Source organism: Myiozetetes cayanensis, unplaced genomic scaffold, assembly GCF_022539395.1.
Source record: "Myiozetetes cayanensis isolate MyiCay16 unplaced genomic scaffold, myiCay2020 scf4, whole genome shotgun sequence".
NCBI classification, from domain to species: domain Eukaryota; kingdom Metazoa; phylum Chordata; class Aves; order Passeriformes; family Tyrannidae; genus Myiozetetes; species Myiozetetes cayanensis.
In genome coordinates this window covers 18,536,797-18,553,059 of record NW_026087631.1, presented here as the reverse complement: position 1 = coordinate 18,553,059, position 16,263 = coordinate 18,536,797, and the positions used below count along the sequence as shown (strand labels likewise).

Below are 16,263 nucleotides of genomic sequence, written 5' to 3'. Positions count from 1 at the left end.
ATAACACATTCAAGTAAAAGTTCTAGATGAAAACCAAATTAAGGTGCACCCAAAATTAAGTATCTACTGTACTTCCACATCTACAGCTTCACAGAGAAACAGACTGAGAGCTGCTACAGTGCAGGGAGTTGGCCATCATGGAATCAGAAGAAGCGAGTTATTTGGAAAGTTGTGACCCTAGCTACCATCTGAAATACCCCACATGCACTCTTTCGGAATCGGTCCTAAGTTTTAGTGACGAGAAGAATTTGTGAACCTGTATTCATGAAAACACACTCCTTTGATTTTCTACGTCTTTTTAAAATATATTTTTAAGTAAGAGGGTCATATGGATAAGGATTTGTTTCAAAATGCCAAGTTTTTTGTTTATTTGTTAACTGGTTTGTTTGTTTGGGTCCTTCTCCCTTCCCCTTTTATTTTCTATTTTTGTTTTTTGTTTGTTTGCTGGTTTTTTAATTCAGGGGGGCTGCCTGCGTCACACTGCCCGAGAGACCTACGCACGCGTGGACCTTCTGCTCTTCCTGTAAAACACAGGAGGGAGCTCTTGGTCACGACAACTTTCATAGAACCGTAGAATCATAGGACAGTTTGGGTTGGATGGCACCTTTAAAGGTCATTTAGTCCACCCCCCTGCATTAAGCAGCGACGTTTTCAACTAGATCAGGTTGCTCAGAGCCCTGTCCAACCTGACCTGAAGTGTTTCCTGGGATGGGGTACCTCCCAATTCTCTAGGCAACTTGTGCCAGTGTTTCACCACTCTCATTGTAAAAATCTTCTTCCTTATATATAATCTAAACCTACCCTCTTTCAGCTTAAAATCATTACGCCTTTCCTTTACTCTTCTCAGTTTTTGGTTAAAGTATATTCTGTGCCTAGGTTTTTCTTACTTTCAAATGAACTCTTTCAGTTCAGTGATGAATGGACATCATAAAGCTAAAAAAGTTTATAGTAAAATAGTGGCAATCTCAACCTTACATAATGTAGACATAGCTCAACAGAATGAGCTATAACACCCAAGTCTTCCACATTGATTAGGCTTACAGTTCATCAGGGAAGCCACACTCCAGGTTCCAGGGCTCTCCAGCAGTGAGGCTTACAAGTACTTCTGCAAAAGCTGCTCCATAGGAAACGAAGAAATGTTATTCCATGGTAAATGTCTGACATTTCTGTGTTCTGATATCTGTGGCAAATGTAACCTGCTCTCAGCAATCTCATCTTTGGTTGACATTAACAGCTCCCAGTCCTCTCCAGAGACAGGTGTCTTCACCAACCCTGTTAAACAGCATACAGTGCTGGGGTGAGACAGACAGTAGGACCATCCCAATGGTTTCAGTTTCATTAGGACTTAGAGCACTCAGGGTGTGTGAAAGACCAGTTCCTGTTTGTTCTCTGTCTAAACCTGGACTTTAGTGGACTTTGTGAAGAGGAGAGATCAGGGGAAGGGTGAAAAACCCTAGGAAGAAACAGACAATGAAAGGTTGACTGCACTGAAGTAGATAGGAAACTCAAAGGATGTCCTGGCCAGATTTTAAGTGAAGAATCTGAAGATTCCAGACATCCTTCTGAAAGCTCTCCTCTCAGTGGCTCACCTTTTGTTTTGTTGGTGGTTTATTTTTTTTTTTCACAGTCATGGCTGAATTTTTATAATCTTGTTATGCTTCACCTGATTAAAGAAAGACTTGTTCTTTTGTATGTGCACTTCTATTCACTCAGATTTATGGTAATTATGATATGCTATAAAACATACATGCTGATTTTGGCTGTGATGGAGTTAATTTTCTTCACAGTATCTAGTGTGGAGATGGGTTCGGGACTTGTCCTGGAAACTCTGTTGATAGTTCAGGGATGTTTTCCTTGCTGCTGGGCAGTGCTTATGCAAAGCCAAGGCTTTTTCTGCTCCTCACTCCACCCCAGCAGCCAGTGGGCTGGGGGTGCACAAGGAGCTGGGAAGGGGACACAGCCAGGACAGCCGACCCCAACTGACCCAAGGGATATTCCCTACTGTATGACGTCATGCTCAGCTAATATAGCTGGGGGATGAAGAAGGAAGAGAGGGATATTTGGAAAGATAGCATTTGTATTTCCAAGTCACTCTTATCCATGATGAAGCCTGGCTTTCCTGGAGCTGGCTGAACACCTACCTGCCCATGTGAAGGAGTGAATTATTTCCTTGTTTTACTTTGCTTGCACGTGTGGCTTTTGCTTTGCCTATTAGACTCTCTGCATCTCAAGCCACAAGTTTTCTCACTTTTACCCTTCCAATTCTCTCCCTTATCCCACTGAGGGGGGGAGGAAGCAAGCGGCTGCAGGGAGCTGAGTGGCCACTTGGGGTTAAACCGTGACAACACTTAATAACTTACTGTCTCTATAACTATATGTAGTTGGTCAAATAAAATACATCACTCTCTACAGAAATTGTTTCAAAGCAGTTATAACAATATTGTTGCTTCATGATGATGAATATGTTTTAAAGGCCAAGAACACCATCATGAAAAAAATAATTCTATGTATTTTATATATTCCTCTTTAAAAAGACAGGCAGGGGAGACAAGGTGTCACCTCCTATGTCAATGACCTGCTGGAGTGCATAGGGCTCTGCCTAGGGATGGATGAGGAGCTGACTGAGAGCTTGTGGGTCAGGATTAAAGGAAGAGGAGGGACAGGTGACATGAGTCATCTATAGACAGATAGGAACGATCTCGTGTTCACAAGCCCTGCACCTCATGGGGGACTTCAGCCACCCCAATATCTGTTGGAAGGACAACACAGCCAGGAATTAAGCAACCCAGGAGGTTCCTGGAATGCTTTTATGATAGTTTTCTTCTCCAAGTGATAGAGAAGCCAGCAAGGAGAGTTGCTGTACTGGACCTTGTTCTCACCAGCAAGGAGGGGCTGGTGGGGGATGTGAAGCTCAAGGATGGGCTTGGCTGCAGTGACCATGAAATTGTGGAATTTGAGATCCTTAGGGCAGCAAGGAGGGAGCACAGCAATCTTGCTACCCTGGACTTCAGGAGAGCTGGCTTGGCCTCTTCAGAGACCTGCTTGTTAGAGCGCTGTGGGTTAAAGCCCTGGAGGGAAGAAGGACCCAGGAAAACGGGCTAATATTCAAGAATCACTTCCTTCAGGCTCAGGAAAGATGCACTCCAAAGAAGAGGATGTCAGGCAAAAATGTCAGGAGGCCTGCATGAATGAACATGGTGCTCCTGGACAAATTAAAGCACTAAAAGGAAACCTAAAGAGGATTGGAGCAAGGACAGGTAGCCTGGGAAAAATACAGATAAATTGTCCAAGTATTCAGGGATTAGATTAAGAAAGCTAAATCCCTAATAGAATTCAATCTGTCCAGGGACATCAAGGGCAATAAAAAAAGCATTTATAGGTACACTGGTGGTAAAAGAAAGACTAGGGAAAATGAAGGCCATCTCCAGAAGGAAACAGTAGACCTGGTTAGCTGGGAGCTGGAGAAGGCTGTGGCACTCAATGATTTTTCTACCGCTTTTTTTCACCAGTAAGTTGTCCAGTCACACCACCCAAACTGTAGAATGTGAAGACAGGGATTGGGAGAATGAAGAACTGCACACTGTAGGAGAAGATCAGGTTCCAGAACATCTAAGGAACCTCAAGATGCACAAGTCTGCAGGATCCAATCAGATGCTTATGTGGATCCTGAGGGAACTGATGAAGGAAGTAGCTAAGCCACTATTGATCATGTTTGAGAAGTCATGGCAGTCCAGTGAAGTTCCCACGATTGGAAAAGGGGAAACATAACCCCTAGTTTAAAAAAGGAAAGTAAGGAAGTAAAGGAAGTAAGAAAGCTCCAGGGAACTACAGGCCACTCAATCTCACCTCAGTGCCTTGCAAAACCATGGAGCTGATCCTCCTGGAAACTATGCTAAGGCACATAGAAAATACAGAGGTGATTGGTTACAGGCTTCACTGATTGCAAATCATGCCTGACAAATTTGGTGGCCTTCTATGACAGGATTACAGAGGCTGTGGATGAACAAAGAGTGACTGATCTCATCTACCTGGACTTGTGCAAAGCATTTGACATTGTCCCACACAACATCCTTGTCTCTAAACCGGAGAGACACGGATTTGACATCTGGACCACTCAATGGATAGGGATATAACTGGAAGGTCACACTCAAGAGAGTTGCAGCAGCTCCATGTCCAAGTGGGCACCACTGATGAGAGGCTTCCTCAGGGAACTTTGGGACTGGTGCTGCTAAATATCTTTGTCAGTGACATGGGCAGTGGGACGGAGAGCACTCTCAGCAAGTTCACCAATGACACCAGGCTGTGTGGTGCAATCAACACGCTGGAGGGAAGGGATGACACTGGGGGGACTTGGATGGGCCTGAGAGGTGGGTTTGAGTGAACCTCATGAAATTCAACAAGGCCAAACCTGGACCTGGGTCTTGGCAGTCCTGAGCAAAAGTACAGTCTGGGCAGAGAATGGACCAAGAACAGCCCTGGTGTGAAAGACTTGGGGTTGTTGGTGGGTGAGAAGCTGGACATGAGTGGACAGTGTGCACTCACAGTCCAGAAAATCAAACCCTATCCTGGGCTGCGTCAAAAGCAGTGTGGCCAGAAGGTCAGGGGAGGTGGTTGTGTCCCTCTACCCTGCTCTTGTGAGACCCTACCTGTAGTGCTCATCTAGCTCTGGGGTCCTCAGCAGAGGAATGACATGGACTTGTCCAGAGGGAGTCCACAAATATGATCAGAGGAATGGAGCCCTCTCCTGTGAAAACAGGCTGAAAGCATTAGGATTGTTCAGCCTGGAGAAGAAAAGGCTCAGAAAAGATTTTTCTAATGGCCTTCCGGTACCAAAAGAGGGCCTAAAAGAGAGGTGAAGAGGGACTTTTAAAAAGAACACTTTTAAAAAGAGCATAGGACAAGCAGAAATGACTTTGAATGAAAGGGATGTATTTAGATTGGATATTGGGAAGAAATTCTTTACTGTGAGGGTGGTAAGACACTGCAACAGATTTCCCAGAGAAGCTATGGATACCTCATCCCTGTAAGTGTTTGAGACCAGGTTGGATGGAGCCTTTGAGCAGCCTGGCCCTATTAGAAGGTTTTCCTTCCCATGACAAGGGAAGTAGAACTAGAGTATCCTCAATATCCCTTCCAACTGAAAACATTCTGTGATTCCATTTTTCTTTTCAACAGTATAGCTGAATGGTTCTTCCCCATAGTAATTCCAACTATTCTTGCTCAGAGTGTAATTATACACTAAAAATGAATATGTTGGTCTGTTACTTTCTGTCATGTTGTAATTATAAGCAGCAGTCAATTGAACAAATAAAGCCTTTAGCATTATGGGCTCTTTTAAATGTGTGACTCTTTATATTTCCCCAAGGGAAGCAACACAGAAGTTCATATAAGTGAATAAGGATATCCATCTGGAACACTGTCTGATACCCCAGTGCAGCCTATTGATTCAAAAAACATCTGTCTTAGTCTTGGATAAAAGAACACAAGATATCAAAAGCTTAAAAGATATCAGGCAAGCATTACTATCTTTTGTATCCCCAGTATTATAAATCAAATGGAGTTGCTACATTTCATCTTAGCCATAGCCAACACAGGAACAGTGTTGTTAATAACTTGAGAAGCAAATAATCAAGTCCACCATGAATCAACTGGAGTTCTGTTTTGTGGCTTTTCTCGCTTGTTTGTTATGGTTTGGTGCTTTTAAGATATTTGAGATACTGATACATTCATGTATTCTTACAGAAAATAGAGGCGTCTGTAAAAGCAATATATTGTCAAGGTATTTAAAAATAGGAGTCCAAGTCTGGATGTGGCAATTTATAACAGATTAAGTCCAGGCAAAGGTCACCTATGAAACAATTTCAGTATAAAGAACATGTATCAGTATGGAGAGGGAGGTCAGAGGCAGATGAATTTCTTGAAGTGGAATAATGATGGGAAAAACAAGTTTAAAGAAAAAAGCAAGCAACTTAGGTAGAATTGAAAATGGTAACAACCAACCTGCTACCCAGGAGCTTGTAGCTGTTGTAAAATTTCCTTGCCATTCTGCAGAAGAGGTGAGAATGTGCATTTTGGGGCTTACAGTTAGATTAGGAAATGTGGAAACTCTCTGTAACCCTCACTCCTCTCTTTTTGGCTGGAAAAGAAGCAAAGTGCAAACTGCAGCGAAAGTCACATACATTTTTTATATGATTCATCAAAACATTCAACCAAAGCAACTGTCAGGTGAAGGCTGACTAGAAATGTTTTGAACTTGGTGAGAAGAAATTTGGAAATAAAAGTTTAATGTGTAAACACTGTTTTTACACCCCTTTGTATGGAAAAATAAGTGAAGGATTAAAATTAAGAGACAAGAGATGTGAGAATACAGTATGCTGCCCTGATTTGTTCCACAATTAGTCTGCCTAAAGAAATATAAACCTAAGAAAAATTTTATCTGCATTTAAACCTAAAGCCTAATGTGATGTAAATCTCAGAGAATGTGCTAGCACAAGGCTGATACTGAAGAATCTCTGCACAGAACACAGTCTTTCAGAAAATGGATCTCTGTACTACAAATTGGCTCAGACTAGAAAACTCTAAAAAAAGAAAAATCTTACCACAGACGCACAGAGGTTTCTCAGTGAAGATTGCTCAAGAGTTTGGGCTAGAAGCCTGGAGTCAAAACTGAACAAAAGCCTGTCTGCTAAGGAAGAATTCACTTCCAGCAACCCCTGTTCCACAATGGAAAAGCTCTGCCAACTACATGAGGCACAGCAGGAAAAAGAAAAGAATTCAAGAGGAAACTTGGCTTTGTACCTATTGCAGTCTTAATCATCCTTTTTGAACAGAATTCAGCTGTCAGCCATGTGGAAGACAAACACCTGTGAGGAAGTACAGAAACAGCTGATATTAGAGGTGATATTACAACCAGCATCTGCTGCTTGTCTCCCGTTCTGTTAGGAGAAAACAGTAATGCAGGTCCTGTCATAAAAACTAATGCATTGGGATGAATGAGGACATCCACCAGGCAACTGAGGCAAAATTTTTTTTGAAAGAAAGAAATAACAAGGATGATGCCATGCTTTTATGAATTGACTGTTGTTGCTGCCATTCTTTGCTGTATCTTGGGCACAGGGAAATAGTAACACTGATGGACAGTAAAACCTACTCTCTTTCTTCCTCTTAAGGTTTCTATTCCAGATTCGTATTTTCTGTTTTCGCTTCCTGTAATTTCTAGTGTTATTATCTCATCTGGCCCTTGTAAAGATATGGTCAAAATATTTGCTTAAATAATCCACCTAAACTTGCAATATTTGTTATTTTTCTCTATAAAGGATTCTATGAAGCCCATGGGACTTACCACAATCATGTAAGACAGGTAGCTATCACTAAGTTAATAGATAACCAGATTTTATACCAGTATGAACTATGAAACCAGAGAGAACTCCATGCCTGTGTTTTGAATTACCTATGGAAATCTTTGATGCTGGCTGGTACTTAATCACAGAGTTGGAAAGATGGTATGTTTGTGCCAGTAAAATTATATATATAGCCATGGCTGCCTTCAAAAGATGCTTCTAGTGACTTGATAATTTTGCAACATACTTTGTGTCCCAGAACCTCACAGGTTCTTTCAGTGGAAAGGGTTAATTTATTTTGTTAGAGAAAGTGGCAAACAGATAATCTGACAAACTTTGTCTGGTGTGATATGGGCATTTTAAAGCAGATAGGGGAGAATTTTAAAGTGGTTGTAGAAGGGAAGCTAGAGCAAGAGTATAAGGCTTTGCTTCAGGTTAGATTTGCTTGGGGGTGGAAGAAGAAAGGTTACAATGCTATTGAAGATGAGGCAGTAGCAAAAGCCTGTTTCATAGGACAGGTATTTATTCTACATTCTTGAGTGCTTGTTGATCTTTTTGGTGTCAGGGACTGCAGTTCTTCGTTTTTCAGCTTTTAAAAGTTAGGATACCATGACATATCTTCAATACAAAAGTAGGATAGACTGAAGCTGTCTAAGTTGTAACACATATGTAATGATTAAATTTGTATACAGAAATAAAAAGAAAGATCTGGGTTAATGTTATAACATGGTTTAAATTTGCCTACTAACTTACCAAAGTACAGGCAAGATTTTGACAAGGGTTTTTTTCTACATTAGATGAAACTGAAAGCTGATGTGAAGAAATACTACAGAGAAAATAAAGTATTTCAAGGAATTCAGGGGATTAATTTCGAATACCACTTCCATTTTTGAAAGTCACATGCAGCTGCGTTTTAATTCCTGAGTACTTTAAAAATCGTACTTATATTATACTGCAAAATATTGATGTTAATGTTAAAGAATTTTGTAGAATAATACTGTAAGGAGCTTGCAATGAGTTTGTCTGCTTTTTTTTCCCCCTGGAATTTAGTTGCTTATAGTAGATATTCTCCTCATTTTTCTAGGTTAGAATTTGTGTTTCTGGGTTGATATTATTACTAACTAGTGAAGACTTTAAATCGAAGGGCTGTATCTGCAAAAATTATACTAATCTTCATTACTGCAGTCTGCAAGTCTGGACACCATATGCATGTGGTTCAGGTGACAAATAGGGTAGACAGAATCCTTCATTCACAAATGAATTTGCATTTGCACATTTTTAGTATACTAGAGACTGCAAAAATTGAGAGAAAATGAGAAAACAAGAAGCTTCTGTTTCCTTTCTAGAAGGAAAGCATCTTTCTTGAAGTAGCTTTGGGCTTGGACAAACAGTAAAAATAAAAATGAGACTATGAGTAATACTTTTTATAACTGTAAATTTACAAATTAGAGAGAGAACCTTTATAAAATTACTTATTTTCCTCCCCCATATATATGTGCTTTTCCTTTTCAGAGATATTGCTATGTCTCTGTAGATTGTCGCTAGTTGTTGATCATTCTTAATCTTCCCTGTATGTCAAAGGATGGATTTGCATTTCCTCCTTGTGCTCATCTACTCAGGATGTTTGTCATAACTCAAGAGGATGAGTAATGTGGGATGACAATCCTCAACAAGACTTTTCTATTTTATCAGTGTTACACAGAGAATAGAGGGAAATTCTTTGTCCTGAAATCATCTGTCCAAGAAAATAAAGGAATACAAGTGGAGAAATTTGACTTTTTTTTTTCCTTTAGAAATATCTAATTCTTTCACTGTAAGGTCAGCTCCTCCCAGTCCAAAAGGATCACACACTTGAGTGTGGAGATAGCTAAAGTTTGCTGTGGATTGATACACGATATCTATAACGCAGCAACCTGAACATCTGTGCACCTGCACAAGTCAAACAAATGAGGGCCTCACATTCTGTCCTCTCTTACTTCTACAATAGGGCACAAATGTTACAACTCAGCACATTTCTTAGAGAGCAAAAAGGTGAACCAGATAACTAGGTAGTGTGTCATTGAGACAAGAACTATAGCACTGAACGTGATATATTCAGGTGGAGGATAGTGGCCTCTCAAAAGTGAAGGTGTCTCTATCATGTTTTCATATTAGGTTTTTAGGTTGCATGTTTAGACAACTAGTCATTTACCACACTGATTAAAATAGGAAGCATATGCAGTTATGTAATGGGACATTTGTGGTTGCAATTCCTAGGTCATTTGCACCTGTGCCAAACTGAGCACATTTATGCTTGCTTTGCAAAAAAGAAATACTAATGAAAGCCTGGGAGTAGTAAGAAATTGTGACTTTGAGCAAAGGAGGATCCTGCATTGCTCATTTCTAATAAAACTAAGTGTCCTGGAGCAGTGATTTTATAGACTGGTGCACTTAAAACAGGTCTGTCTTTTAATTTGTTTTATAATTTGTTTTATAAAACCCAAAATAGTGATTAAGCAAGCTGTGGGTGAAATCCAGGCTGCAAATGAAGTCAGTTCGTTGTGTTTACAAAGCAGGAATTAATAACATTGTAGGAATGGATTGGAGAACATCACTGAGACTAAGGCTAGCTAAGAGCTTTTACTCAAACCTTGTTTTATCTATTTGTCAAATGAAGGATCACCTGTATTATAACTTCACCTCTGCCAGACAATTAAGGAAAAGGGTTTTGTAGCACTTTAGATTACATTGTTTGCCTTCTACTTAAGGAAATACAGAAGTAATACACAGGCAAAATTAAAGGGAGTTTTTCCTTCCTTCTCTTTTCTCCTAAATCCTGATGGTGAAGAACACTAGATCTTTGTGTTCTAGAGCAGCAGGCTTGAGGGAAGCTGCAAAGTTTGTTTGTAAATTAGCTAAAATTCTGCATTATTTCACTTCAGAAATTAAGAACCTCTTTACTTTGTGAGTCCTGAGCATGAAAAACAAGGAAATAGCAAGTTCACAATAGGGAAGAACAAAAATTGATTTTGGAAGAGCAAAATAAGCTTTGGTAGGTTATTTAAAATGTTGGGGGAGAGGGGCGTGTTTATTTGTTTGTTTGTTTGTATGATTCATTTGGCTTCAGTGAAAGTTGTCATAAGAAAAATCTTAGAAAGGACACAAACACTTATCTATATTGTGTCTCTACATGGGAAATTACAGTGATATCCTTTTACTTCTGAGTAATTGCTGAGCAAGCTCCCACACTCGGTGTTTATATGTTATACTTTTCAGAGTGTAATAACAAGCATCCTTCCATTACCATTTAAAACCTCTCTAACAAATAATTTTCTGACTCTTTCTGCAGCCATATGGATCCAATGTCATCCAGCAGTTATTGTCTTACGGTGCTCCAGGTGTAACTAATGTGACCACACGGAAACAACCTTCCAAATTGCTGGTGATCTGGACAACAACCATTTTTCCCAGCTAAAACTCTGTTTTGTTTCGTCTATGTCCAGCGAAATGCCAGGCTCTTATGCACAAAGCATGCATTTATGCTGATTAAGTATCTTTTTTTAGTGAGCAGGTTATGCACAATCAAGCGTATTTGACTGAAATACAGAAGCATAAATTGGTTTACTCAGTTAAAAGCTCTGATCTGGCAGCTACAGATAATAGGTGGAGCTTAAGGAATCCACAGTGCTTACAGATCCTGATTTACTTTTGGCCTGCAAAGCAGCATGCTAAGAGTAGGTAGGAATTTCTTCCCTGGCACTAACAAAGCATTGAGTTCTTGAGAGTAAGAATACACTATTCCTAGTAGCTTTGCTTCTTTGTATGGCCTTCCCTTGCCAGTTTGACACAAATAGGCTCCTGAATTATCCTTATGCTACATATTACTGCAGAATAGGAAGCAAAATGGCTGTCTTAAAACAAAACACTAGCTACAAGCTGCAGGACCTTCACATATTTCACAGATTCAGTGAGATATACTCAGAAAAGGAACCTTGCCCTTTTTTAAGGGCATCAAATTTACTTTCAGATTTTCTTCATTTCAGTATGTAGATAAAGCAGTAGCAATTGAAAAGATTATGTATATATTTTAAATATTCCTTTAGGATGTGCCTGCCATCTTAAGAATTGGAAATAGTCAAAATGCTGTGTTCTGTCCAAAGATTTGCTACAGAAGTAATTATTTTTTTTAATGACCACTAACTTGAAAGGAGTGCAATGATTTAGCTGTAATCCTCAAAATTACTGATCAACCATTTTCACCTAGTCAGCTATTTTCTGTAGCATGAAATGAGGAAACAGTTTCTTGGATGAGATAAACAAGCAATTTGTTATCATTGTAAAAAACTGAAGTGTGCAACATAAGCAAAACAGCTTTTTGCATTCTGTTTTTAGCAGTTACTACCTGTCTTGTTGTTTAACTTCATCTGACCATTTCTGTATTCCTGCTTTTTGTTACTGTAAAAACCAAAACAAATAACCTGTCAGTCCTAATTTTATTTTTAACATTTGCCATATTCAGAGTAGCTACAAGAAATTTAAGTGTAGAGATTGGTTTACTTAGGTGTTTTGGCTAACAAAGGTCAAGAGGATTGGGTTATAAATACGTGAATCATTAATAGTAGTGTGTGTTCCTTCTACTGTGTTGCTGAGAATTGCACAGGAGAACAGAGATTAAATACTTCCCCATAGGCTGCAGTGGTTTTCCCCCCATGCTGGAGTTAACTCTGCCTAGTGCAAGAAGACATCTGCTCAGTTGTACTGGTTGTTTCTGCTACTTGAACATCCATGAAAAAATAATGCTGCATCAAGTTTTCTGTGATTGGAGTCCTTACTTTTCCCAGAAAACAGAGCCTTGGATTAAAGTGCCATAATATCTCATATTGTAAGGGTGTCAGTCTGCCGTTTTGTCAGGGGCTTTGGTGATGAACACATATGTGTTCATAAAACAAGAGACTTTAGGCAGATTTGGGAGTTCGTACCTTTGTGTGACAGATCGCAAAGCATTTAACACATGAATACTCCTTCTGAATTCAGTGGTAGCATTTATGAGCCTAAAGTGAAGTTTGTGATTTATTGGTTGCCTATTGGTGTCTGAGTACATGATAGATAAAAGCCTAAGTCCCAAAAATATGTTTGCAAGTTACAGGTCAGACCTCTTGCTATACCAGTATGGTACCTTCTGAGGGTAGACATTAGCTGTGACCAGGGATCAAGGATAGATCTCAGCTGGTACAGCATTGGTTTTGAGTGTGGTGATTAGTCACTAAGTGCATTCATACAGCGTTAATGAGGGTCGGCTTGGGGTAACACTGACAGGGCAGTATTGCACTTAACATGTTCCGTTTCTGAGTAGAAGTTGGGATATATTTGGGAGCTCCAAGAATGGGTAGTCTGTGCCCCTTCAAACACACCTGTGGAGCTTAGGCTGAGGCAGCCCCTCGGTGGGGCTTTGGGGATCGACTCAGTGTGGCTGTCTGATAAATGTGGACCAAAGAGCAGGCTTGGACAGTACTGGGCTGAGATACCCAGGGCATGCAACACTTGATGCATCCTCTTTCTGTTGCAGAAGAGGGACATCCATCAATAATTGCTAGTGAAGAGGAGTATTTCAGTGTGTAAGATGCTTTCTTACCAGCAGCAAGATTAGTGCTCAAGGAAAACTTGGAAAAGCAAGGAATGAAAGCTTATAGAAGAGGCAAAGATTGCAAAGTATCTAGCTTTATAAAAGGACGTGTAACAGCTAGTAGTGAGAGCAGTGCTAATGTTTTGGCATCCAAATGCAACTAGCAACCTTTGACTCTATGCCAGTTCAGCACTGGGTGTGAAACTCTTGGCTGTTTGCCTTGACTTCCCTGCATTTTTGGGTCTGGAGACAGAGAGAGCAGAGAGAGAGAGAGAAAGTATAGAGACCTGAGTAATCAGAGGATTTTATAAATCTTGTTTGCTTCTCATTTCTATTTACAAGAAATTATGAATGCCTTGAATGACTGTGGAGGATCTAACTTTTAAAGGTGAGGTTGAGGAAAGAAACCACATCCTCCATTTCATTAAAAGTGTTACTTAGAAGTGTTAAACTGTATTTTGTCCTCTCTTTACACACAAAAAACTATATATACTTATTGCCTAGGAAAGTTGTTATCAGATGTGATTTTCAGGAACTGAGTTATCTTTTGAGCTAGAAACACAAAGCTTCCTTGTTAAGAACCAGTATTTTTTAAACATCTCTCCTTTTCCCAGAAATATCAGAACTGCTTAGAGTATCTGGAAACAAATGGTCACACCTTCTGAAAAATCAGAAAAATTAAAATTATAAGCCTATTTTTTAATTTATGTTTGCACAACAAGTGCACCACATCAAGATGTTTAACATGATGCTTCAACCAAAGCAATTTCAGATTTAAGGGCTGTATTTCCATATCAGTGAAAGGAATTTGTTTTTGCTTGTAGGTGTGAGTTTTCCTAAGTCAGATTAAAATATTATGTGTGTGTATATATATACATATATATATATAATAATGGTATAGATTCATAAGCTTTCTCATTAGTGTTTGTACAGTTTCAATTAACAGGTGCAAAAGTATCTTTGTGATTCTGATCATTATGGATTTTGCTCAGAGGTCTTTTACTCATCTGCTGTTTAAGTCCTCCTCTTGCTCAGAACTCTACGTGGAAGAAGAAGGAGGACAATTTGTGCTTTCCAGCATTGGTGCCACAGACCTTTGCAGCAGAAAGCAGAAAGTCAGGCAAAGGGGGTGATCTAGAAGCAGCAGGGTTAGCAGAGGCAAAGCCTGCTAACCTCAGGTCACCAGCCCTTTACTTCTTTCCTTGTAATACCATAGTCATGTACACTGTGATTTCAGTGTCTACAGTAACAGCTTTTAATGCCAATATTTTCCTCTGTAGGCAGCACATTTGTTGTCAGACAACTGCAAGAGAAGTGTTGGGAACGGAACAAAGGACTCTATGTTACCTTTGTTGATCTCACCACGGCTTTCGATACTGTGAGCAGAAAAGGTCTGTGGCAGATTTTGGAACGTTTAGGATGTCCTCCCAAGTTCCTCAAAATGATCATCTCGCTTCATGAGGACCAGTGCGGTCAGGTCAGATATGGCAATGCACTTTCTGAGCCGTTTCCAATAGCCAATGGTGTGAAGCAAGGCTGCGTTCTCACACCAACTTTATTCACAATCTTCTTCAGCATGATGCTCCAAAGGGCCACAGCAGACCTCGATGATGAAAACGGTGTCTACATTCGATACCATAACAATGGGAGCCTGTTCAACCTAAGGCGACTGAAGGCCCACACTAAGACCTTAAATCATCTTGTCCATGAGCTGCTTTACGCTGATGATGCCACCCTCCTTAACCACACAGAAGTAGCTCTGCAGCGTTTAACATCCTGCTTTGCAGAGGCTGCTGAGCTTTTTGGGCTGGAAGACAGCTTGAAGAAAACAGAAGTTTTATATCAGCCTGCACCTCAGGAAGTCTCCCATCATCCCCATATCACCATTGGTGAAACAGAGCTCAAATCAGTCCAACAGTTCAATTACCTGGGAAGCATCATCTCCTCAGATGGTAAGATTGATGCAGAAATAGACAACAGGTTAGCTAAGGCGTACAGAGCTTTCGGTAAACTCCATAAAAGAGTGTGGCAAAACAAACACCTGAAGAACAGTACAAAGATCAGCATTTACAGAGCCATTGTACTGTCTGCTCTTTTATATGGTTCTGAATCATGGGCCATTTACCGCCACCACTTGCGTCTCTTAGAACGCTTCCATCAGCGCTGCCTCCGCACAATTCTGAACATCCACTGGACTGACTATGTGACCAACACGTCTGTCCTTGAACAGGCAGCAGTCACGAGCATTGAGGCCATGCTGCTGAGAACACAGCTGCGCTGGGCAGGGCACGTCTCCAGGATGCAGGACTGCCGCCTCCCTAAGATCGTGCTCTATGGGGAACTTGCCACTGGCTACCGCAAGAGAGGAGCCCCGAAGAGGAGATCCAAGGACTGCCTGAAACAATCCCTCAGCCTTGGCCATATTGATCACCACCATTGGTCTACCCTGGCCTCCAATTGGGAGGCCTGGAGACACACCATCTATAACGCTGCTGCTGCTTTTGAGAACACCCACAGGATCACTCTCGAGGAGAAAAGACAACGCAGAAAGAATCGCGTCTCGTCGATATCACCTGGGGAGTCTTTCTGCTGTGCCTTCTGCAACTGGACTTGTCTATCTCGCATTGGCCTTTTTAGCCATCAGCGCGCTTGTAGCAAGCGTGGGTAGAGCCCTTCTCAAATCTTCGTTCGCGAAGCCTAGCCATGATGATGAGGCAGCACAACCCTCAAATTTGCTACTTGAATTGTACCAACATCATTTTGGGAACCTCGATGCCAAGCATGACGATGCTACTTCAAGGCAGAGATCCTACAGGAAGATATTGCAGAAACTCTTACAGGGATTATTGAGAGGCAGTGCATTGCACAGTCTGCCAAAACACATGCCTGTTTCTTCCCACACTAGCTTGGAGAAGGCGGCAAAGCAGCAGGGACGTGCATTTCCCCATGCTGGCAAATCCTATGTAGCCTGTTTTGTACTATTCACACTTTCTTGTTCCCCTGCATGTCTTGAATAGGATTAACAAATGGAGTCTTTCCTTTATGCTCCAGTGAACTTTACTAAGACACTCAGAAACTGCGTCAGAAGTCTTAAATAGTATTTCTCGTTAGTGGTTCACTTGGCATCGTAATTTCTTGTCTTCACAGAGGCACTGACACTTTGTCGGTGACAATTCTTGCTCTGTATCACCATCAGTGTGTGTGACATATTAACTTTCAGGCAACCTAGAGGTTTTATTTGCTGAAAACAGATCTCTTTAAATATTGACCTCTCTAAACATTAAACATTATGGACAAACATCCCAGAATTGATGATGTAGG

General features: G+C 40.7%; 1 long non-coding RNA gene across 1 annotated transcript; it reads right to left on the bottom strand.

Annotated features, from left to right (window-relative positions):
* Positions 1–339: 339 nt before the first annotated feature.
* On the bottom strand, positions 340–14,707 carry LOC126647107 (uncharacterized). Its single transcript, XR_007630506.1, has 2 exons — positions 14,290–14,707; positions 340–6,863 (listed from the first exon to the last, which is right to left on the bottom strand). It is a non-coding gene; the product is annotated as an uncharacterized LOC126647107 (long non-coding RNA).
* Between the last annotated feature and the right edge of the window lie 1,556 nt (positions 14,708–16,263).